The sequence below is a fragment of the Elaeis guineensis genome, chromosome 13 (assembly GCF_000442705.2).
Source record: "Elaeis guineensis isolate ETL-2024a chromosome 13, EG11, whole genome shotgun sequence".
Taxonomy (NCBI): Eukaryota; Viridiplantae; Streptophyta; class Magnoliopsida; order Arecales; family Arecaceae; genus Elaeis; species Elaeis guineensis.
Genome location: NC_026005.2, coordinates 67,807,502 through 67,833,231, shown reverse-complemented (window position 1 = coordinate 67,833,231; position 25,730 = coordinate 67,807,502). Strand labels below are relative to the sequence as shown.

Genomic DNA, 25,730 nt, shown 5'->3' with positions numbered 1-25,730 from the left:
ATGGTCCAACAATTTTCAACGCTAGCTGTGGGTAATGGGCATTTTGTATCTTTCGGGCAAGATCCCTGGTATGGAAATAGTTCTCTTGCTAGGTGATTCTCTCACCTTTATGTGGCCGCTCTTCATACATCGGGGTCGGTTTACCACTTTTTCAGTGAAGACGATTGGTCTAGGTTGTTTAAATTGCCTTTATGCTTGGTTGCAAGACAGGAGTTACTGGACCTAGAGAGGGTTAAAAGGAATGTGCAACTAGGAACGAACAAAGACATGAGATGTTGGAAATGGATACCAACCAAGCCATTTTTAGTGAGAAAAGCCTATTTCTTCTTGATGCATGGGGGAATGATCTCCTTTTTCAGCAAAATAATTTGGAAAACTCCATTACCTAAGAAGGTCAAGATCTTCAATTGGTTGTGCTACCTAAACAGGGTGCTCACTGCAGACAATTTGCAAAAAAATAAGGAACTCCTGGCCCCCCTGTATGCCCTCTATGTTCCAATTATTGAAAATCGATTGATCATTTAATGTTGGGCTGTGACTACTCAAGGAAGATTTGGTCTTCGCTCATGCGTTTTAACAATGTTCACCAGCTTCCTGGCGGTATTTATGAGCTCTGGCATCTTTGGAGACCGAAGATAGGTGATTCAGAATGGACTAAAGCCTAGGATGCTGTCTTGGCAGTGGGTTTTTGGAGTATCTGGAAAGAAAGGAATAGCCGGGTTTTTAAATTTGAAGCCTTTTCATATTGGGTAGCCAGCAACCGGATGGTAATCTTATTTTCAGATTGGACGGTACATGCTCAAAACTATGCAATATGGCAAGTATAAGGAGGCGGCTTCAACCAGCATACCCGTCTATTTCCCCTGTTTTCACAGATATGAATTAATGTCCTGAGTATTCCATGGAAACCAGTTTTTTAATAATTTTATTATTTGAACTGTAAAATTATATTTGGACTTAATATTATTATTCAAATTTAAATCAACAATAAATCGTTTAAAAAAATATATATAGTAATATATAGATACAAAAATATGTAGGTACATACATGTACATGTATGAGTACACATACATAAATGCACACGCATACATTCATAAATGCGCACAAACATACATGCAAATGACACTTTTGGCCTGAAATGCGTAGCTTGTTTGGCTTGGGGAAGAGAAGCTGCAATATAAGCCAGTCTATTGAAACAAAGCCGGGTGATGTGTGCTGATAAATGACAATATCATTTTCATTTAGAGCAAAATTGTTAGACAAAACATCTAATTTTATAATATCTTCATGATAAATTTTATCAATTTTATTCTACATACTTGACAGGATGCTACAAGAATTTAGCTCCATATCTTTCTTTGAATAGAAGTAAAATATATATTTTTAAATAATAATAAAAGAGATTTTTTTTTTGAATAACAGTAAAAGATATCATCTTTTGAATAGCAGTGAAATAGATCTTACTTTGAATAAAGCTTTATATTAGGACTCTGCCTTGTAGGAATTCGCACTAATTGTGGATTTTGGGAGCACTGTCACCTACGTGCCTTGCTTCTTTTGCGAGCAATGTGGCAGTCACCAGGCAAGGAGCCATTTTTGCTCTTTTTTTTTGATTTCTATCTTTTTAAATAAAGTAGCTTGGTTATAAAACTGTTCACTAGATTTAGGTGCAGGACATCAACTTTTGATTAATTAGTTAAATAGTTGTTCATCATGAAGTTCAATTGACAGATTGTGTTTTTTGAAACTCTGAAATTGATAGATTCTGTTGCGGTTAACTCTTTATTGTCTGTCGTCGGTGAAGAGCATCTGCAAGACAAAGTCCTCACAGATTGAAATTGTATTCGACGGAGATCCTTCGATACTTAAGTCAGAGAGGGATTGGTGAACAGCTAATCAAAGATTTAGTATGGCAGAGTCTCGACCTAGAATTGCCTTACCTGTACTGCTTACTTACCTCTTCTTTTATAAATGATTCTGATATAACCGTCGAGCACGTGGTCTCGCTTCTTATGGCGCTAAATTATCGAGCCACAATTATGGAGTTATTGAGTTATTTATTTCCATTAATGGCCATGATATGTAGTCGATAAACGTTTATAATAGTTAGGATATGTTGAGCAGATAAGCCGACTATGTGTCAGTGATACTATATGTCGGTGATAGATTCGAGTGAGCATTGATGGATAACTCTGATATACCGATGGTCTTTGGTCGAAGGTTGATCGAGTCATTTGTTGTTAGTCGATAATAGCCGACTGTCGGTCGGTCAATCGATTGTGAGTCAGTGTAAAATATTCATTCGATCGATGTAGAGTCAGAGTCAGAGATCGGTTGTATTGTCCCAACAATTGTCCTCCACTCTCAAGTTCAAGATGGCTTGACATGAATTTCATCACGTGGTCTGTCACATTGGGTGAAGAGAGTTATCATACGTCACCTCGAGCTCTGACTTGGCTGCTAATCACTTTTGAGTATGAGAGTTCTTCGACTGTTTTGTTGTTTCGATAACTGCAAAAATTATTATTGGACTGTCATTTCCATAGGATAATTTGGTATCGGACGTCTATATCGGACATCATTTTAGGAAGATAATTTGGCATCGAATGATATGATTCTGATTAGTAGATTTTAGTCATGTATCCAAATGACATTCGGTCGGAACTGTTCATGCGGATGATGGTGAAGTGGCATGATCAGGAGCAGATGCATCAAACCATTCAATCAATGATCGATCTGGATGTTGCCACATGTCATCATCTAATGAGACTCTGATTTGATCGCTTTCATCCTGACCGTTGAGGGATTCTATATATATAGAGTTACTTTCGACCAGACTTACTTTACATTTTATCTTCATCCTCTGCTGAAACCCTGTCGGAAAGTCACCCCAGCATCAGAAGACTCTAGAGTACTTTCTTTGTCTTCTTTTTTGGTTTTCAGGTTAAGTCATTTTGTCCTTCTTGGGTCCACCTTCTTTTTGGTTCTCTTTAGTTTTTCTTTCCCATGACTAGGGCTTTTTTTTCTCGAGATAGTTGGTCGGAGAATCTGGCTAATAACTCTCCATCGGGTCAGAAAGTAGAGGCTTCTTCACTTTTTGAACCCAATGTTAAATGGCTTCAGGAGTAATATCGTATCCCGGAGCAGTATCAGCTCTTTGCACTTGGCGTTGATGGTCGGATGAACTCTTCTCCTTCGGATCAGGTTGCTTTCTATGTTGAAGACCTTCGGATTGGTCTTTGGTTCTCAATTTTGGAGTTCGTCTGGAATCTTCTAGACTATTATGGTCTCTGTCCCGCTCAGCTGGCACCGAACTCGATCCGACTTATAATTAGCTTTACTTTGTTGTGTTAGTTAATACCGATCGAGCCTCATCCTTCTCTCTTTTGAGTTTTTTTTATTCTCCATTTCCATCCAAAGATTAAGGGTTGGTGGCTCTTCAATCCAAGAAAAGACCTTTCCTTTATCATTGGTCTTCCATCGTCTATTCACGGATGGAAGAACCAATTCTTTTTCACTACTTCTCTACCCTGGGGCTTTCTTTCGCACTGGGGCGATCCAAGGACCAGTCCCAACAAGAACAGTCGGGTGGAGGTCAATGATCGGAAAGACTTCCTCTGATTGAAGGACATGGTGGTCCCACCGTAGAGAGAGCTGATAACGGAACAAGCTCTCTATGATGCCAGTCTCAGTTCGGTCATCACTTTAGGTCTAATCTAGTTGAGCACTTTTATTTTTATTTTGTTTGTTTCTGAATTGCATTGACTTGTTGTTCTGATTGCAGCTATGCAGCTGAGGGTACGAGTATCGGCCTTCAGTATTCATCAACATGCTGCAAAGAAAAGGGCAGCATCCGAAGCTGGACCTTCTCGATCCTCGAAGAAAGGTCAGGCAACTACATCTGTGCCAGTGGAGGAACATGATGCACCATCAACGTCGGTTTTTGAGCCGATTCTGGCACTGTTAGCCTCGATAGTGCTTCCCAAAGTGCTGTCCATCAAAGTTGGGATGACAAGAGAAGACAGAGTTACTGCAGCACCATCGGTGGCTCCATCTACAGAGGCTCGGATTGAAGCAGAAGTTGCAGTCGAGCCTGACCAATCAGCGGTTGCACCAGATGTTCCTCCAACGGGAATCTCTCATGCACAGTCAAGCTCCAACTTCCCCGCATTCTCAAGCGTGGGACTATCGATAGTGGATCGAGGGAAGTTACCGATCACTTTGACGGATGACGGATCATCGGTAGGGCACATCGTACACTTCGACATCAGATTCTCTGAGGATGAGTCGGTCCTGGCCAATCCAGAGTTGGCCAAATGACTCATTCAAGCTGTCCTTCTCCCGACTGATCGAGAGAACAGGAAGAGCCGTACCATCATCAAAATGTTTTTCTTTTTTTATCCGATAATACTCGGGGTAAGTTTTCCTTCACACTCTTTGTTTTTTTTTTTGATCTGATCCGATTCATCTTCTGCTTGCAGTTGGCACACAACATGTTCGACTTGGAGGTCAGCTATGAAAATGTTGCCGAATTTCGTCGGACATGGATGAATAAAGTGGCAGCCACCAACGTTGAGAAGGCGGTTGTCCTTGAGCAACTTCAGGCGGTGATCGAGCGGGAAGCGAAGCTTCAGGAGAAAATCTTCCGTCTGACCGCTGACCTTCAATTTTCTGGAGCCAAACTTAAGTCGGCTTACCAAAATATCTTGTCTCTTGAGTTGCAGATCAAGAGCAAGAAACATTCGATCTACCAGCTTCAATGAGAAAGAGATGGGTGTATCGATGAACTTGAAGTCGAACATGAAAGACATCGGGCTAGCTTGAAAAAGTTGGCACTGACCAATGATGAATCAGCTTTCGCAAGAGTTGACACAGAGTTGGCGAACACGGAAGCGGAGTTGGCAAGGGAGTCTCTGAATCGAGCCATCAAGGATTTCAAGAATTCAAAGGAGTTTAAGGAAGAGATCGTCGAAGGTAGGTTCGCCTCCTACTACGTTGGGTACGAGGACAGTCGAGATACAGTCAAAAAATTATATCCAAATCTTGACTTAAGCAGCATCATCCCTTCTATTTCAAAAGATGGAGCTGCTGAAGAAGAAGCCACGCTGACTCAAGATGGAGCACCGACAGCATCAGAAATTATCCAAGTCATCGATGCTACACTAGAGCAAAGAGATGGAGAGGACGACTGGTGATCGATGTAATTTTTTGCTTTCTTTTTGTAATCAAATACTATTATAATCGAACGTCGATCAAATTTTGTAATCTTCTTTTTTCAAAAAATGAATTTTTTTTTCAAAGTATAGACTCTCTCTTCTGTGTGTTTGTAATGTTGTAGAGTAATTATTTAACTACCGAATATCAATCGGCAAATCAAATGTTCAATAGTACTTGTAGAATCATCTGTTAGTCAAATTTTTATTGGACATATTTTTAATCATTAGGATAACCGGTAATAAGATGAATACCCTGCACCAACTTTAGCTAGGTTAGTACGTCAAGTTATTTGATAATCCGTGGCAAGCTGAATATCCTTTGACCGATCGTAGTCAAGTTGGTATAATTTCAATTCGACTTTGATCGTATTGACATAGCATTTCACTTAGTTTAGACTAAGTTGGCATAATAGTCATTTGACTAAAGTCGGCTTTTACAATAGAAAGCTGAGATATAGTCGGTACTGGGGTATAGTTGGCATATCGGCTTTTACAGTGAAAGCCAGAATATAATCAATATATCAGTTTTTATAATGAAAATCAGAATATAATTGATAAGAATCGATCGTTCATCCATCGATCTATAATCATTTTGTAGTTGATTGAAACTTGTAATCTCAAAATTCAATGTTTCATTCTGAATAATGTATTTATGGACAACTTTATTGGTAATACATCTTCAAATTGTCTGCATTCCATGTTCGAGGGACAGGCGATCTCTCAAGAGTTTCCAGTCGATATGCTTTCGGTCTGAGTGTTTCGGTTATTCGGTAAGGTCCTTTCCAGTTCGAAGATAACTTTTCTTGATTCAGAGGTCTCGAGACTTCTGCTTTTCTTAGGACCAAGTCTTCTGGACAGAAGACATTCGGTTTAATTTTTGTATTATAATATTGGGTTATCCTTTGCTGATATGCTGCTATCCGAACTTGAGCTTGCTGTCAAATTTTTGAAAGTAGATCTAGATTGGCTCTCCGACATTCAGAATTGCTCAGCTCACTATATTGCTCCATTCTTATTGAAGGTAATCCAATCTCAAGTGGGATCATTACTTCTGTTCCATAAATCAGATTAAATGGTGATTCTCTCATTGGAATGTGAGAAGACATTCGGTATGCCCATAAGACTGAATATAGTTCTTTCACCCAAAAATCTTTAGCTTCATTCAGTCTGATTTTTAGTCCATGTAGAATCGTTCGGTTGGTTACCTCCACCTTTTCGTTAGATTGTAGATGGCCGACTGATGTGAATTTATGCATAATATAAAATTTCGCACAAAATTATTTGAAGTTCTGATTGTCAAATTACCGACCATTGTCAGTAATAATGGTGTATGGTAAATTGAATCCGTATGTGATAGATTTCTGAATGAAGTCTTTCATCTTAATCTTAGTGATTTGTGCCAGAGATTCAGTTTCTACCTATTTGGTGAAGTAATCAATGGTGACCACTATGAACTTCCTCTAACTAGATACCAAAGGAAAAGGATCAAGTATGTCAATTCTCCATTGTGCAAATGGTCATGGTGCAATAATTGATGTTAATTGACTTGCCGGTTGGTGTTGAATATTTGCATATTTCTGACATGGTTCATACCTTCGGACAAGTTCAGCTGTATCTTTTTTCATGGTAGGCCCATAGTATCCTTGTCGTAGGATCTTATAAGCTAGAGATTTGCCCTCTAAGTGATTTTCATAAATTCCTTCATGCACTTCTCTAAGTACATAGTCGGCATCTGTCATTCCAAATACTTCAGTAAGAAAAGAAAGAACGATCTTTTGTATAGTTGACTATTCATTAAAATATATTGAGAGGCCGTCCATCTGAGTCGTTTGGCCTCTGAGGGATCTGTGGAGAGAGTCTCATCAGTCAAGTATTGAACAATTGGATCCATCCAGCTTGGTTCAACAGTGAGTTGTAACACTCTCTCAACTTTATCAATACTCGACTGTTTAAGGCATTCGATGAATGTCTGACCCAGTGAGTTGAAGGAAGTAGTTGCGAGTCATGAAAGTGTATCAGCTCAAGTATTTTCAATCTTTGGGATACGAAAGATCTCAAAATATTTTAGAGTTGATGTAAGATCCTTCACCTTCTGAAGATACTTTATCATAATGAGATCTCGGACCTCAAATTCATCCTTGACCTGTTTAGCAATTAATTACGAATCGGTAAAGACCTTCAGGCCGTCGATGTTAAGCTCCTTGGCAATTTTTAAGCCGGTTAAAAGTGTTTCATATTCGGCTTCATTATTTGAAGCTTTGAAATTGAATCGAATGACGTATTTAGTAATAACCCCTTCAGAATTTGTGAGGATGAGATCAGCTCTACTGCCTTGTGCATTAGATGCTCCATCAATATGTAGCACCCATGCTGATGTTAAGTCGGGTTCGGGAGTCATAGTCTGCTTTATTGTGTCACTAACTTCATTTTTAGATTTATTATCGGGTATTGTACATTTTGCGACAAAGTCTGTCAGAACTTGTATTTTTATTGATAGATGTGGGCGATATTGTATATTAAATTCACTGAGCTTTATCGCCCACTTTGCCATTCGATCCGATGTATCAGGTCGGTGTAAGAATGCCTTCAATGGCTGATCTGTCAAGACCATAATAGGGTGTGCTTGAAAGTATGAATAAAGCTGCTGTGACGATATAATTAGAGTGTAGATCATTTTTTTTGCTTTTGAATATTTGACCTCGACATTGTGAAGCACCTTGCTGGTGTAGTGGATCAGTCGTTGAATTTAATTTTCATCTTCTTGGATGAGTACCAAACTAACTACTTTTGTTGAAGTTGCCAAGTAGAGATACAGAGTTTCTCCCACCTTCGATTTTGTCAGTAGTGGCAAAGATGCAAGGTATTTTCTCAGATCTTCAAAAGACTGTAGGCATTCATCCGATCATAAAAAATTCTTTGTCTATCGCAGGATCTTGAAGAAAGACAAACATCTTTCAGTCGATCTCGAAATGAATCGGCTGAGCGCGGCGTTCCTTTCATTGAGTTGCTGTATCTCTTTTTTGGAGCTTGGATGCTTCATGTTAATGATAACCTTTATCTTCTTGAGATTGGTCTCGATTCTTCATTGTGACATAAAAAATTCAAAGAATTTTTTGAAAGTCACTTCAAATGCACACTTAGTCGGGTTCAACTTCATCTGATGTCGTCGAAGTGTGTTGAAAGCTTCTTCTAGGTCCCAAACATGATTTGAAGTTTGGAGATTTTTTACCAGCATATCATCCACATATACTTCTATATTTTGTTTGATCTGTGCCTTGAAGATTTTGTTAACAAGCCGTTGGTAAGTGGCTCCGATATTTTTTAAATTGAAAGGCATCACTTTATAGCAGTATATGCCTTTGTCAGTTATGAAGGCTGTATGCTCCTCATCTTTAGATGCCATCTGAATCTAATTATATCTGACAAAGACATCCATGAAGCTTAAAAGTTAGTGCCTTAAAGTCGCATCAACTAGTTGATTAATTTTTAACAAAAAAAAACTATCTTTCAGATAAGCTTCATTCAAATTTGTATAGTCGATGCATATTCTTCATTTTTCTATTGAACTTTCTCACCATTACTATATTGACGAGCCAATCAGAATAAGTAGCGTCTCTGATAAAGCCTACCGTGAGAAACTTGTCGACCTCTTCATCGATGACCTTCTGTCTTTCAGGAGCAAAAGGTCATTTCTTCTGTCTCACTGGCTTGACCTTTGGATCAATATGGAGTCGGTGAGTTATTACTTTCGAAAAATTTTTTGACATGTTTGTTGTCAACCAAGCAAAAATATCGGTATTTACTCTCAGTAGATTTATAAATTGCTGCTGCTCTGGATCAGACAGTTGCGATCCAATTTGAACCATCTTCTTAGGATCTTCTTCTTTTAATAAGATGAAAATTAGTTGTTCGACTGGTTCACCCCTCTTCTGATTTTCTCTTTGATCTAATTTATCGATGAATAAAGAGTCTTCAGGTTTATTATTTTATACGGAGACTAGGAAGCAACGTCGAGCAAGTTGTTGATCTCCATGCATCTCTCCGACTTCATTTCTTATTGAAAATTGGACTAACAGATGATATATTAAGACTACCACTCTCAGGACGTTAAGTCCAGATCGTCCAAGTATGGCGTTATCAGTCAAGAAAACTCGGACAACCGTGAATGTAAGGAGAACAGTGCTCTGTTGTGGTTCAATTTCTGTGGTCAAAGGGAGAATGATTTTTTCTTCCATAGTAACAACATCTCCAGTAAAACCAACCAATAACGTCGAGACTCTTCTGAATCGATCAATCGGTTGTCGCATTTGAAAGAAAATCGAATAAAATAAAATATCTATTGAGCTTCTATTATCTATAAGAATTTTTTTTACATATAATTTGCTATCATTTCGAGACAACAACAGCATCATCATGGAGAGTTTGAATTCACCGAACATCTTCTTCTGAGAAAGTAATTACATTATCGAGTCACTGTTTCTTCGTCGACTCTTCTTCAAAATTTGCCCCTCAGTTTGATCACCTGGAGATCATGTTGATTACTCCTACAGTCGGCTGATTATTGATAGTCTCCTCAATTTACGATTGAGATTGTTGGTCAATAGGAGGTTGAGTCAATTGATCTCTTCAGAACTTTTCAAGGTAGCATTATCGGATCAGGACTTCTATCTCGTCCTTGAGTTGGATACACTGTTCGATATCGTGACCATGATCACGATGAAACTGACAGTACTTCTTCCTATCTCGGCTCTTTGGTGGTTCCTTCATTGATGAGAGGTGTCGTAGATATTCTGCTCCTTTGATCTCCATCAGGATTTGCGCACGAGGAGCAGAGAGAGGAGTATAAGAGTCATACCTGCCATAGTTCTGTCACATCTCGAACCTAACACTCGGGTCGAATACGTGATGGCCGCACACTCCTTAGAGCAAGTCCTAAAGAATATGCAAGACTAAATTAAATTATTACAATCTTAACATCCATAACAATTAATTTCAATAATAATTCATAAAATCTTACATAATTATAAATTAAATTTTTTCAATCCTCTGATCAGGTACTATGACACTCTATCTATCTATTTGCTCACCCATAAATCTAAGCTACAGCCAATCATGAGCGTCCTATAACTCTGAGAAGAAAAAAAAGAAATGGAGGGGTGTGAGCTTTACAGCCCAATAAGAATTTCTATATCACACCGATATAATAATATAATCTAAAAATAAGAATAAGTAAAAAATCATAAAATCCCATATTCAATATCTGAAATAATTCAAACATCTATAAATTATCTATCTTGTCAAAAGAGATGCATCACCATATATTAACAGGTGAAATACTTTTGTTCAATAATTGATTCATATCTAATCTTTCATTTCTCTTTTCATAATCACATGATTTTTAACCTTTTCTTTCTGGCTCTGGACTAACCAAATCTATAACTTAGTCATCATCCAAATCAATTTTCACTTAAAAGCCTTTCAAGGCTGTCCCAGGATGAGCTCTTGGTCGGCTGTCCCACGTACGAAAGCTCGTGAGAGGCTGTCCTAGGCATAAGCTCCTGACGGACTATCCCAAGCATGAGCTTCTGATCGGCTGATCCACCTATAAGCCAGTGGGGGCTGTTCCAGGTATAAGCTCCTGGCGGACTATCCCAAGCATAAGATCCTGACGGACTGTTCCACATGACAAGGCTAGTCCATACTATATCTCTCTTTTTTATTTAATCATTATGTGTTGATTTCATCAAATCAATTCTGACTTACATTATGATCAATTTAGATATGTCATATCCATATAATCATGCCATCAATCTCTGATACATATATATTGACATAACATACTCATGCTCAAAATCAAATAACAGTATCTCAGATATAATAAATTCATCGATCTCAAATCCGACGATGCAAAACCAATGATGCAAGATCAATAATAAAATAGCATATACATAATGGTGATCATGTACAGAGATTCTTATCTTTACCGGTGACTGATCCAAATATAGAAATCAATATTCTTCTTTGATTTATGAATTTCTTTAACAAGATATTTTACTCGATATTTTATGCAGATAATCGTATCTCTTCATGACCTTGATCAAATATAAAAATCATATATAGAAAAATTATCGATAATCGATCCTAATAATATATATCCAGAACCTCTCTTAAGATTAACCAAAATTAGGATTTATATGAGTATCTGGACCCTCCACTGGTCCACAAGACTTCTAAAGAGAGAAAATTCATGAAGAAAGAAAAAAAATTAGAAAGAGAATCTTCGTATCCTTCAGATGAGGTAATTCATGATTGAGATCATCAGAGGTCCTATCAGGATGACTTAATATGAATTAACTATGATTGATATTATCAATTTCGAATATAGATCAAATCGAGATCTAATCTACTGCACAAATTTTGAAGCAATCTTAGGTCATTATATTTTCATCTCAAGTTTATCCTATGGTCCATGATGCAATCAAAGAGAGAGAATGATCCTAGAGAGACAAAATTCATAAAGAAAGAGAAAAGATCTAGAGAGAAAATAGAGAGAGAATCTAAAGAGAAAAAATGGAGAGAGAAAATAGAGAGAGGAGAAAGAAAAGAGAGAGAGGGAGAGAGAAAATTTTCTCTTTCTTTTTTTTCTATTTTTCTCTTTTTTTTTCTTTTTTTTTCTTTTCTTTTCTTTCCTTCTTCTTTTTTTCTTTCTTTCTTTTCCCGTTTTCTTCTTCCTTTCCTCTTCCTTGGCCAAATAGGGGGAGGACCAGAGGGAAGGGGCTCGATGGCTCGAGCTCCGATGAGGAGCGATGGTGTCTGATCGACAGCGACAGAGCAAGGGGAGGTGGGCGGTGAGGTTTGGCCGGTGAGAAACTTAGAGAAAATCAGAAAAACAGGGGATCCACCTCTTACCTCTTATTTTTTGATCATTGGCCGGTCGCCGGCGGTCAAGACCCATAGGGAAGGAAGGCTAGGAGGTGAGGGTCCTATCCTAGGGGTTAGACGCCGCAATCGACGGCACTGGTGGCTGAAAAAGAGAGAAAAAAATCTCGATAAAAATAGGGGTTCACCTTTCATGGACTTTTCCACAAGCTAGACGACTGGTGAGGGTGCACTATGCCATGAAAAAGAGGGAAAGGAAAAAAGAAAAGAGGAGAAGGGCTTATCTTCGACTCCGGTGAGGTTTCTGACGAGTATTTGAGATGAACACGATGAGGACATCCGTGGCTTCAACAAAAAAAATTCAAAAAAAATGAAAAGAGAAATCCGGTGCTCGTCGTGGCTAGCCTTAGAGGAGGGAAAAGAGATTTTATAGAGATGATTTTCTACCCCTAATCGGACTCTATCGATCCGATTTTATCGGAGCCAGAGAGGAAGAGGACTCCGGTTAGGAGTCTTTCTCCCCCCTAACATCGGGCTTCTTATTGGGCTCTACAGGATTTGCCAGGCCCAAGAGCCCGATGGATTGGGCTGTGACATTCTCTCCTTCTTAAAATAATTTTGTCCTCAAAATTAAGTTATGTTGTTTGAGATGTATTTCAAATATATATATATATATACATGTATCATGTCACTCTCACGCTTTCAATAATATCTTATATATTATTTATTTCTTATGATCTTGTTATAACAAAAATTATTTGAAATCTCAAACTCATTCCTTCTTATTAATTTCTTAATTTTTTCTTTTTGAAGAACAGTAACATTTTGGATTTATATTAACATACCATAGTTATTTGTCCAATACATTCCACTTAAAATTCATAATTATCTCAGACTGCCTAGAAAAATAAATAAAGGTCGAACATCAGGCACTCTTCACCATCATCGATTTTTTTTTCTTTTGACCTTCCAATAAATTTAATAGGTAGACTTCATCTTAAGAAAACCTCACTCTTCTATATTATTTCGAGTAACAATGTTAAATTTTGAAAAAAAAATAATATCTGGGTCAAGACATTCTTGGTTTGCACTAATAACAGAACTATCAAGCTATTAATAATAAACTTAAGATGTCTAGGGTTCTTCTTGGCATTATCTGCAATGAAATAATCTACTAGCAAAAATTACACAGCTATGATCAGCTTAGGTCAAGAATCAGTAGCATCCCTTCATTATCAATAAAATTCTTCCTTATTTATAACTAATGTATTCCATAATATCTTTTGATTTAAAGAATTAATATTTTTAATCAATTTTAAACCACCATACTTTGCTGCGCACTCTGATCTCAACTTATCAAATTATATAAGTTTATAAAAATATCCTTGTATGTTAAATCGATCAAAGAAAGGTCCAACCTTCAAATTTCATATAAAACTTAAAGTAAAATTTTTTTTTTTTTTTACTATCTCTTGGGCATAGCACATCAAAATTAAATCTTCATCTACTTTCTATGTTTGAAATCATTGCATAAGCTTCATCATTCCTCAAGAATCCAATATGTCTATAATTAATTTGAGTTAATCTTCAATTTATCTTACAATTATTTAGATAATTTTCAAACCAACCTTCTTTTGCAAAAGAATTAACTTCAACTTGAACAAACTAGATGAACTTAAGTCAACATCTTTGTAAGTAGAATCAACTTAGTTATTTCTTGTAAATCTTCCTTCATCACAATCCTTAGCATCAATAGATAAATCCATACAAAATTTTGTCCCTTGTATGAGTCATTCAAAATTTAATACTAGCGAGATATTTTAAATTAGCTCAGAAATCTAAATTTTGATTTGAATTGCAGTCCGCTATCTTCAATAATCACAAGAAAAAAAAAATTAATCTAAAGATAAAAATATAAATTATTATAGATTTTATCATAACCTATATATCATACTCTAACAAAACTAATTTCTTATTCAAATCATCAAAATTTCTTAGATCCATTTAGAAAAGCAAACTTTTGACTTGAAATTCAATATAATTTAAAAGATCAAAACAATCACATCTAAATATGATATTTTGAATAACCAAAGATTTCATCAAGATGTGTATCTCATATTTTCATAATAAAATTTAAGTATATTTTTTCATCTAAATTCGAGTTTCATATATGATCCTCTTATAGATTCAATACTCAAAAATATTTCTCTCTCATATGATACAATTCTTTCTTAGACCATATCCTAATTAACTTCCATTTTAATAAGTCCAAAATTTATAATGCTCAAAAAATTAACATCAAAATCAGAAAAATTATCATGATCTTCAACCATATAAGTTTAGCATTCCAAAAATCATCGAATATACTCAACACAATACATCAATATCTTCCTCTTCATTCTAGGGTCAATACTTCTCATACTTAAGTCAACCCTACTAATTGAAATCCAAGATATAACTCATCAATTCTATTATAGACATCATATACTACTTATGCATAAATTTTATCATAATATCTATTGATTCAAAATCTAAATATTGAATATTTTCTTTTATGTCTATCATGTTCCTTATGATCATAACCTAAGTTTAAATATCACTAAAGTCATAATCCTGAATAATTATAACCTTAAGATCAAATACCTTAAATTATATTCTCTAGTAATCATAACCTAAACTCTAATATCATTGTATCACATGCTTAATGATCATAATCTTAAACTCTGATATTATCTATCAAACTCTGGGATTATACCATTCTGTCACATCTTATCGATCTTACATAAAGTTTTGATATCACTTTATAATTCCTAGTGATCTTAAATCTAAGTTCTGATATTATTCTATCATATCCTAATCACTTGTATCATAGTCTCCAAATGAACGTAACCTAAGCTCTAAGCTCAGATACTACTCTGTCATATCCTATCATTTATATCATAGTCCCTAAATGATCATAACCTAAGCTCTGATATTACTCTATCATACCTTAATCACTTATATCCTAGTTTTCAAATGATCATAACCTAAGCTCTGATACCATTCTGTCACATCCTATTGATCATACATAAAGTTTTGATATTGCTTCATAATCCCTAGTGACTTAAACTTAAGCTCTAATATCATTTTGTCATATCTTAATCACTTATATCATAATCTCCAATGATCATAACCTAAGCTCTGATACCATTCTGTCACGCCCCAAACTCAATATCCGGGTCAGATACGTGATAGCCGCATACTCCTTAGAGCAAGCCCTAAAGAATATGCAAGGCCAAATTAAATCATTATAACCTTAACATCCATAACAATTAATTTCAACAATAATTTATAAATTCTTGCATAATTATAAATTAATTTTTTTTAATCTTCTGATCAAGTAATATGGCACTCTATCTATCTATCTGCTCATCCGTAAATCCAAGCTATAGCCAATCATGAGCGTCCTATAACTCTGAGAAGAAAAAAAGAAATGGAGGGGTGTGAGATTTATAGCCTAATAAGAATTCTCATATCATATCGATATAATAATATAATCTGAAAATAAGAATAAGCAATAAAATATAAAATTTTTTATTTAGTATCCAAAATAATTCAAACATCTATAAATTATCTATCTTGTCAAAAGAGATACATCATCATATATTAACAGGTGAAATATTTTTGTTCAACAATTGATTCATGTCTAATCTTTTATTTCTCTTTTCATAATCACATGATTTTTAACTTTTTTTTCTGGCTCTGGACTAACCAAGTTTATACTTTAGTCATCATCCGAATCAATTTTCACTTAAAAGCCTTTCAAGGCTGTCCTAGGATGAGCTCCTGGCTGGCTGTCCCACGTACGAAAGCCCGTGAGAAGCTGTCCCAGGCATAAGCTCCTAGTAGGTTGTCCCAGACATGAGCTCCTAGCCGGCTGATCGACCTATAAGCCAGTGGGAGCTGTCTCAGGTATAAGCTCCTGATGGGCTATTTCAGGCATAAGCTTTTGACGGACTGTTCCACATGACATGGCTAGTCTATACCATATCTCTCTTTTTCATTTAATCATTATGTGTTGATTTCATCAAATCAATTTCGACTTACATTATGATCAATTTAGATATGTCATATCCATATAATCATGCCATCAATCTCTGATATATATATATTGACATAACATACTCATGCTCAAAATTAAATAACAGTATCTCAGATATAATAAATTCATCGATCTCAAATCCGACGATGCAAAACCAATGATGCAAGACCAATAGTAAAATAGCATATATATAATGGTGATCATGTACAGGGATTCTTATCTTTATCGGTACTGATCCAAACATAGAAATCAATATTCTTCCTTGATTTATGAATTTCTCTAACAAAATATTTCACTCGATATCTTATGTGGATAATCGTATCTCTTCATGACCCTAATCAAATATAAAAATCATATATAGAAAAATTATCGATAATCAATCCTAATAACATAAATCCAGAACCTCTCTTAGGATTAACCAAAATTGGGATTTATCTGAGTATTTGGACCCTCCATTGGTCCATAAGATTTTTAGAGAGAGAAAATCCATGAAGAGAGAGAAAATTTTAGAGAGAGAAAATGGAGAGAGAATCTTTGTATCCTTCAGATGAGGCAATTCATGATTGAGATCATCAGAGATCCTATCAGGATGACTTAATATAAATTAACCATGATTGATGTTATCAATTTCGAATATAGATCGGATCGGGATTTAATCTACTACATAAATTTCGAAGCAATCTCAGGTCATCATATTTTTATCTCAAGTTTATCTTAGGATCCGTGATGCAATCAAAGAGAGAGAATGATCCTAGAGAGACAAAATCCATAAAGAGAGAGAAAATATCCAGAGAGAGAAAATAGAGAGAGAATCTAGAGAGAGAAAATGAAGAGAAAAAGTAGAGAGAGGAGAGAGAAAAGAGAGAGAGAGGAGAGAAGAAAAATTCTCTCTTTCTTTTTTTTCTTTTTTTTTCTTTTTTTTTCCTTTTCTTTTCTTCTTCTTTCTTTCCTTCTTTCTTTTCCCATTTTCTTCTTCCTTTCCTCTTCCTTGGCCAAACAAGGGGAGGACCAGAGGGAAGGGGCTCGATGGCTTGAGCTCTGGTGAGGAGTGGCAGTGTCTGGTCGACGGCGTCAGAGCAAGGGGAGGCGGGCGGCGAGGTTCGGCCAGCGAGAAACTTAGAGAAAAATAGAAAAATAGGAGATCCATCCCTTACCTCTTGTTTTTCGATCATTGATCGGTCACCGATGGCCAAGATCCATAGGGAAGGAAGGCTAGGAGGTAAGGGTCCTATCTTAGGGGTTAGACGCCGCAATCGGCGGCACCGGTGGCCAAAAAAGAGAGGAAAAAGTCTCGATAAAAGTAGGGGTTCACCTTTCATGGACTTTCCAATGAGCTCGACAGCCGGCGAGGGTGCACCGTGCCGTGGAAAGGAGGGGAAGGAAGAGAGAAAAGAGGAGAAGGGCTTACCTTCGACTCCGGTGAGGTCTCCGACGAGTATTTGAGATGAACACGATGAGGACATCCACGACTTTAATGAAAAAAATTCAAAAAAAATAAAAGGAGAAATCTGGTGCTCGTCGTGGCTAGCCTTAGAGGAGGGAAGAAAAATTTTATAGAGGTGATTTTCTACCCCTAATCGGACTCTATCGATCCGATTTTGTTGGAGCCAGAGAAGAAGAGGACTCCGGTTAGGAGTCTTTCTCTCTCCCCCCCCCGTTGGGCTTCTTGTTGGGCTCTACTGGATTTGCCAAGCCCAAGAGCCCGATGGGCTAGGCCGTGACAAGTTCGGCTTCAGACTCTGTCGTCTGGGTAAAGCTTGCTTATTGAGAGGTGGCCGACTTGATTCGGCTAGAGCTCCACTCTTCTTCTATTTCTTCTTCTGATCTTTTTCTTCTATTTGACGTCGGTCAGAAGCAGCTTCGTTCACGTGAATATACTTGTACACGCACTCTAGAAGTTCAGTATAGGTCCAAGGGAGAGTTTTATCCAAAGAGTAAGTGAATCTAGATCCCCTCAGACCCCTCTTCATAGTCGATATAGCCATGTCTTAATTGAGGTCTCCAACCTCAAGCGTGGTCGTATTGAAGCGAGCCACAAAGTCTCTTAACGTCTCTATCTCACCTTACTTGATTGAAAAGAGACTGTCGGATGTTCGTGGCGGCCTTCGGCTAGTGTTGAAGTGGGTCACGAAAGAATGCTCGAGCTGCTCGAAGAAATCAATACTTCCTGACTGAAGTCTGGAATATCAAGCTTGAGCAGCCTTCCGAAGAGTTGCCAGAAAGTCAATGCATAAGAGAGCATTGGTTGCCCTTTGGATTATTATGAGAGCCTTATAGCTCTCCAAATGATTGATTGGGTCAGTGGATCTGTCGTATGGCTCTATCGTCAAGTTGGCATTACTGAGAAACTTATGGGGTGGAACCACTTGACGATCAATTTCTTGAAAGTTATGCTCATAATCGTCAAGTTGGCATTATTGAGGAACCCTAGGGGTGGAACCCCCTAAGGAACTTGAAGGAGAAAAGTAGGTGTTCGCGGTCGTTTTCACTTCTTGATACTATGCAGATAGAAAGGAGAAGGAGAACACCGTGAATGGTAGGTGGCACGATGAGAGTGCTGAGAATATGGTTGTCCATCTCGATGGGAGTGTCGAGACGGTTGCTCTAGAGATGATGAGGGCGAGCATCGTAGAGGATGACGGCTGTGCCTTGATGGCACCGACTGGGCCACTGGTTGTTCTATTGATGGCTGTTGCCGCTGCTGGATTTGTTACTGCTGGAGACTTTGAACTGCCTTCGTCAAAATCTTCATTTGCTGTATGAGTGCAGCAATCTGTGCGTCCGTAGTGACCACAGGATGTGAGAACTAGGCTCTGTCACTGGAGGTGGGGGGGAATATCTTCTCGGTGGGAAGACTGCCTCATCGATCCATTCGAATGTTAAGTTCTAATTCTTAGTATGGTTCTGTAGCTTTTCCGCCTCCCCCTACCTGGTGTGCCAATCTGTTGTAGCCAACTTCTTGTTGCCTGTCGCCGATGAAGAGCACCTGTAAGACAAAGTCCTCACAGATCGAAGTTGTGTCCAGCGGAGACTTTTCGATGCTTAAGTCAGAGAGGGGTTAGTGAACAGCTAATCAAAGATTTAGTGTAGCAGAGTCTCAATTCAGAGTTGCTTTATCCATGCTGCTCACTTACCTCTCCTTTTATAAATGATTCTGATGTAACTGTCGAGCACGTGGTCTCGCTTCTTATGGTGTTAAATTATCGGACCATAATCGTAAAGTTATTAGGTTGTTTATTCTTATTAATGACCGTGACATGTAGTCGATAACCATTCATAACGATTAGGGTATATTGAGAAGATAAGCCAACTATATGTTGGTGATAGATTCGAATGAGCATTGGTCGATAACTCTAATATATCAATAGTCTTCAATCGAAAGTTGATCGAGTCATTTATTGTTGGTCGATAATAGCCAACTGTCGGTCGGTTAATTGATTGTAAGTCGGTGTAAAATATTCATTCGGCCGATGTAGAGTCAGAGTCGGAAGTCGGTTATATTGTTCCAACATATCCAATTTATACCACACTCTAACTATTATGTCTTGACTAATATGTTTTTACAGAGCCAGTTGCAATTGGTTTAACATCCCTGAGGTTTTACCATAAGGACGTTAGATATGCTCGTCTTTGTTTACATTTCATTCGTCTGAACTGAGAACACCAAACTTCTGGCCTTATGTATTGAATTTTAAAAATTTGGCTTTTGCTGTGACCTCATTCAAAGTAAAATCCTGAGGTAAATGGAGTAAAAGAAATTGTCAAAGATGATCTCGACATGGCAGCTAAAGACTGACGATTGCATCATAATGGAAAGAGAATTGTATCTCAGTCAAGGAGTCTAATGTGAAGAAGTATAAATTTGGAAAGACCAAATTCGTATAGTGATGCAATGTAGAACAGGGTTTAAAACAGAACTTGAAGAGACAAGACACCAATTTCTTGACCATTAATGAGGATTTCATTTAAACGTGGATTAGTCAGTGCTGGTTTTCATGTTGTACTGGTAAGCACTTATTTCTTATTTAAAGATGGACCACACTAGAACACATTTTGGTACTAGAAAGTGATTTGAATACCTCAGCATCTTCATTAAATGTGTCTTAAGATCAAAATACCTCATGTTCCCGAACTGTTTAGCGCTTGGTGCCATGCAATTCTAGTGAGAGAATGGTACCTAGCATGCCCTTGGGATGCTGGTTCACTCATGAACATGTCCTAATTGTCCTGATTGGTGCTAGGTCGAATAGGTTGAGATAATGACACCTTGATACTTGGGATGGCCTGATATCTTGAGATACCATTTTTAAATATATTTTCTCTTCTTTCCCGATGCAAATGATCATTCCGATCTATCCCTAGCATCCCAACCTATCTTGTTATTGTACCAATGTGGGATGAAACTAGGATAAGTCTACGTTGTATTATTATTTTAAGTATTTCTTTCTAGTAATATAGGACATAATTGAATGTGGCAGTATTTTTTTTTTTTTTAGACATACCAAGATCCATTCAACTGACTCAAATCGGATGGCTCAAGATGTGAAGAACCATATCGGTTGTTTACCAATATGGTCCAACATGAAATCCTAAATATCGAAAAAAAAAAAAAAAAGAGAGAAAGAGAAAAAGGAAAAGAGAGAAGAAAGGAGAAAGAAAAATTGGAAAGCCTGGTTGGAAGTCGTCAGAGATGGCCGAAGGGCCGTGACCATCTTGATGCATGAGATAGGGTGAGCTAGAGAGAGGGAAAGGAAGGAGAGAAAGAGCCGACTATGGTCAGTGGGACCTCCTCGGCTTTACTGTGAAGTGGCAGAAAAAAAAATAAAGAATTGCAAATCATAATCGAAATAAGAGCTTCCCATCCCAATTTCAAATGGATGGAGGGGAAAGGCTCTCTAGGGACCTCCCTGACCATCCAGTAGCCACCGCCAGCCATGACCAGCTCCCTCCCTCCCTCACCCTCTCTTTCTTTTTTCCTCCATGATTCATCCTATCTGCATATCACGGTGGCCTGCAATCATTGCTATGACTGGTCGGGCTCTTACACTCCTTCCTTCAGTCTCCTTCTCTCTTTCTTTCATCCTCCTCTCTGATTCTCTATTTTTTTAGCTTTCTTTATGTGCCAGTTTGGATCCAGCATGGTCCAGTATATGAAAGTATTGGACTGTATTACCAATCAGCCGACAAAGGATCCGGTTCCAGTTAAGTAAAATTATTTTTTGTTCTTGACATGCTGACTTAAAATGGTGAATGTTTTAGTTTAAATTTTTCTGACATTTGAGTTGAGTTTTGTTTCAAAATAATAATTTGTGTCAGGCTTTGGATTTGTGAAACCCTATGCGACCTTGCTCGCATTATTGCATATTTTGTTATATCTAGGAGCCGAGGTTTCAACCTGAGTTGTCTGAGTACATATGAACCGGTAAAACACAATGTTGATTGTACTTGCGATAAAAAGAAAACCAGTGTGTTTATGAGAGGCAATATGCTGAAATGAGCTCTAGCAGCGGGGTGCTTGGGGAGGATGTTATATCATTTGGCGAAGAAGGTGCACTTAAGCCACAGCGTGCTGTTTTTGGCTGTGAGAATTCTGAAACTGGCGATTTGTTTAGTCAGCATGCTGATGGCATGATGGGTCTGGGCCGTGGTCAGCTGAGTGTCATGGACCAGCTTGTTGAAAGGATGTAATAAGTGATTCGTTCTCTTTATGTTAGTGGTGGGATGGATATTGGTGGGGCTGCAACGGTTGTTGGTGGTATCTCTCTTCCTCCTGACATGGTCTTTTCGCGTTCAGACCCTAGCCGCATGTATTTCTTGTCGCAGCATTTTAGGAGTAATCAGACGCATGGATTTTCTTTTCAGTTACATTGGATACATCTCCCACATTTTCGCTAGTGTCGGGATGGCAACAGCCCGTATTACAACATTGAACTGAAGGAAATCGATGTGGCTGGGTGGCGATTGCACTTGGATCCAAGTATTCTTGATAGCAAGCATGGAACTGTCCTGGATAGTGGAACCACATATACATATCTACCAGAAGAAGCTTTTATAGCATTTAAAGATGCTGTAAGATTTCTTTCCTTGAATTTTCAGTACCTCATTGTAATTATACTTTACGAAGTGCTGAAAAATACTTTATGCATTGATATTTGATACAGATATTTGTGTGGTTTTTAAGGTGTTAAACAATAACTTTTTAAGCATGTCATGCAACGAAGGGAACTTACTTTGAGTCTGCTCGCGTACTACTAATGAAGTGTCACAAGTTTTCTTCTGTCTACAACATAGAAGTAGGATGAAACAAGTGTTTTCAATCTAAAGTACCATTCAAAAGCCAACTATAAAAAATTTAAGGAAAATTCTTTGTGCACCATGGACAGTGTAAAAAATCCGATGTAGAGTGCACCATCTTGTCCAATTAATCCACATAGCCACTACTTTTCAATAAGCATTTAATGTCTGCAATTCTATTTTTTTCATTTGAAATTTTGAATGACGAAAATATCCTTCTTCTTTGAAAAAAATTTTGACGTCCTGTGGTATGTTATGACATACTGCATCAAATTATGACTTTTTACACGCAAAATGTGATAATATAGTTCAAAAAATTATAATATCGTGTGGCATATTATGACATCCTGCATCAAGTTATGACTTCCTGCATGCAGAATTTCATAATATAGCACGGGATGTCATAATATTAGAGAAGTATTTATATTCAATCACTTTTCAACACGTATTTAATGTCTGCAGTTCTATTTTTTTCGTTTAAAAATTTTGAATGACAAAAATATCCCTACTCTTTGAAAAAAATTATAACATCTTGTGGCATATTATGATATCCTGCATCAAAATTATAATTTTCTGCATGCATATCATAATATGGACATAAGATGTCATAATTTTTTTCAAAGACTATGGACATTTTTATCATTCAAAATTTTTAAACGAAAAAATGAAACTGCAGATGTTAAATCTGCATTAAAAAATGGTGGCTACGTGGACCACACTGATGAAGCAGTGTGCTCCACGTCGAATTTTCCACACTGCCCGCGGTGCATGAAGAATTTCTCAAAATTTAATGCATATGCAATCAGTTACATATGGGTGCTTGTACAAAATTCACTGCATTTATAACATTATACATGGATGCGCACTTTTATTTCCTAATATCACACATGGGTTTGATTTTTATGCGGTTAAATTGTTGGATGCTTCATGCCAAGTGTCTAGCTGACATCAGTTGAACTCAATGTCACACTAAGCAGTTTATGGTTTCAACAAGATGCCAACAACATTACATTTTAATCTGTGCGAAGAAGTTTGGCGGGTTCTTTCTAACAAGAATTAGACGTAGCATTTCTGCTAGCAGGCCCAAAGATCAAACGAAAGTAGTGTATGTAAGATCATCATCAACAGATCCAGTTTGCAGTCTTGGCATGACTGATGGATTACAATATGAATTCTAATGTTACTTTCAAATCAAATCTTGTCCTAGGAAATGGAGAATTATGTTGACTATGCACCTCTGTTTCTTCCACTCTCAGTTATTTTCCCTGCCCCCACCTGAACCTGCCCCTCTCGTTTCTGTTCTCCTTGCTTCTCCCTTTCTATCTCTTTATTTTTGCCTTTCATTTGTGTCCCTCTTCTTCCTTTTGTGTTTGCTTTATTTTTCAACAAAACTTCTTTCTTTTATTTCCTTTCCTCCCTCGTTTAAGGTTTTTCTCCATCTTCTTTTAATGATCTGCCAGTCATTTTGAGCAAAGGTATCGCGTCAAGGAAAGGACTAGCTGCTAACAATATATTAAAAAGCAGATGGTGGTTATGTTGTGGCTGTGGGTTTTCAAGGTCTGCAGTGGATAGCAGGTGCAATTGCTATGTACCCAATTTGGGCTGCTAACACATATCAATATTGTTTCTAAGTATTAAATAAACAATCTTTTGTTTCACCAAAAAAAAAAAAAAATCTTTCGCATCTATATCATGCTAAAGCTAATGAAATAAACATCAATGACAAAGTTATAAAATATTAAAAGTATCAAATATGAAGATAGAAATGCATAATTTTTTCAGAGGAAATGAGCAAGAACCCAAATTCGTTAAGCAGTGAAAAATATACTCTCTAAGAGGTGCATAATTTAAGAAGAAAATAAAATTAGAGATTCATAATTTAATAATAAGATCAACCACCTAAAACCATAGCATTATGTCAATATTCATATAATATTCATACAATGTAAAGGTTCACAATCTAATATCCTAATATATCATCATCTGTCAGGCATTAATAACATCATGGATATAATAAAGATGTCCAGAATCATATAACATCAACTACTGCTGCTTCTTTTTCTCCTCTTCTCTCCCACTTTCTCATTCTTCTTTTTCTTTGGCCGCGGAATCAGACTGATCTCCCTTTAATAATTAGCTGCTGGAAAGGCTAAATTGGAGCTAATTGCTGGACAGGTTCAATTACAAACTGGTCCAGCCCTCCATGATCTTATGTGCCTGCTATTCTACAATGTCATAGTGTCTGCCATATTGGCTTTTGCTATATGAGGCCATCAAAGGTGTACAGGTTTCGGGCCGAAATTGTCACAGGTTATGCATGGCTGCCTTTTTTTAAAATAATGGCATCTAGTGACTTATTTCTTATGAAGTTTACGGCATATATTCTATCTCCTCACCTTTTTGCAGTTCTCAATTTATCTCTCCTGTTGTTGCAGAATCACATTTCATCGGCTTCTAAAATCATCATTCTTTCTCTGTCATGAGCCATTCGTGTGAATTTGATTTCTTAGCTTCTTGTATAATACATTTTTACTCTTAACGAGATGTTACCATTTCTTTTGTGCAATACCTTCCCTCTTTGGAATGACATGCACCAAAAACACCACATTGTAGACTTCAAGTTGTTGATTCTTCGTTTCTAAACCAAGTTCTACAGTGGTTCTAGTTGTTGTTGGAATTTCATATGTTTGGACTTTCTGATTAAAAACTTGATGCTTATGCATGGCATATCAATTTTCATACAGGCTGTAAGCAAACATTATGGGATACTAAAAGTCATGGTTCCATGTATGCAATAAATCTGCCCAGCTTGATTGCACTTGTATTATTGCTGAGAAGTCTTGAGGTGCTGTCACTCCAGAGATTTTTTTGTTTTTTTAATTTCATCTTTCTATGTTTAGGTTGACAAGGTGATTATTGATACTTCTAAATGTTTTCAATTTCTTTTTACATGTGTATGGTGCTTGTAATTAGATTGGATTAGATATTTGAGATTGTATTTCGGTCATTAATATGCATAAGCACTTCAGATAAGGTATTATATTTTAAATACAACTTCTGCAGATGCAATCTCCATAAATCTGATGCCTTTTTACAAACATTTGATGAGTTGGCATATTTGCTGCTGGACCAGTTGATTCTTATATTTCCAATTTTTGAGGCTTCACAGATCATGAGCAAGCTTCATTCCCTTAAGAAAATCTGTAAGGAGAACAGTAGTAGTAAAAGGCATCAACTTTTGCAGGGCGTAAACGACTAA

The 25,730-nt window shown here is 37.1% G+C and overlaps 1 pseudogene; it reads left to right on the top strand.

Annotated features, from left to right (window-relative positions):
* Positions 1 to 25,730, top strand: LOC105044711 (aspartic proteinase CDR1-like; annotated as a pseudogene).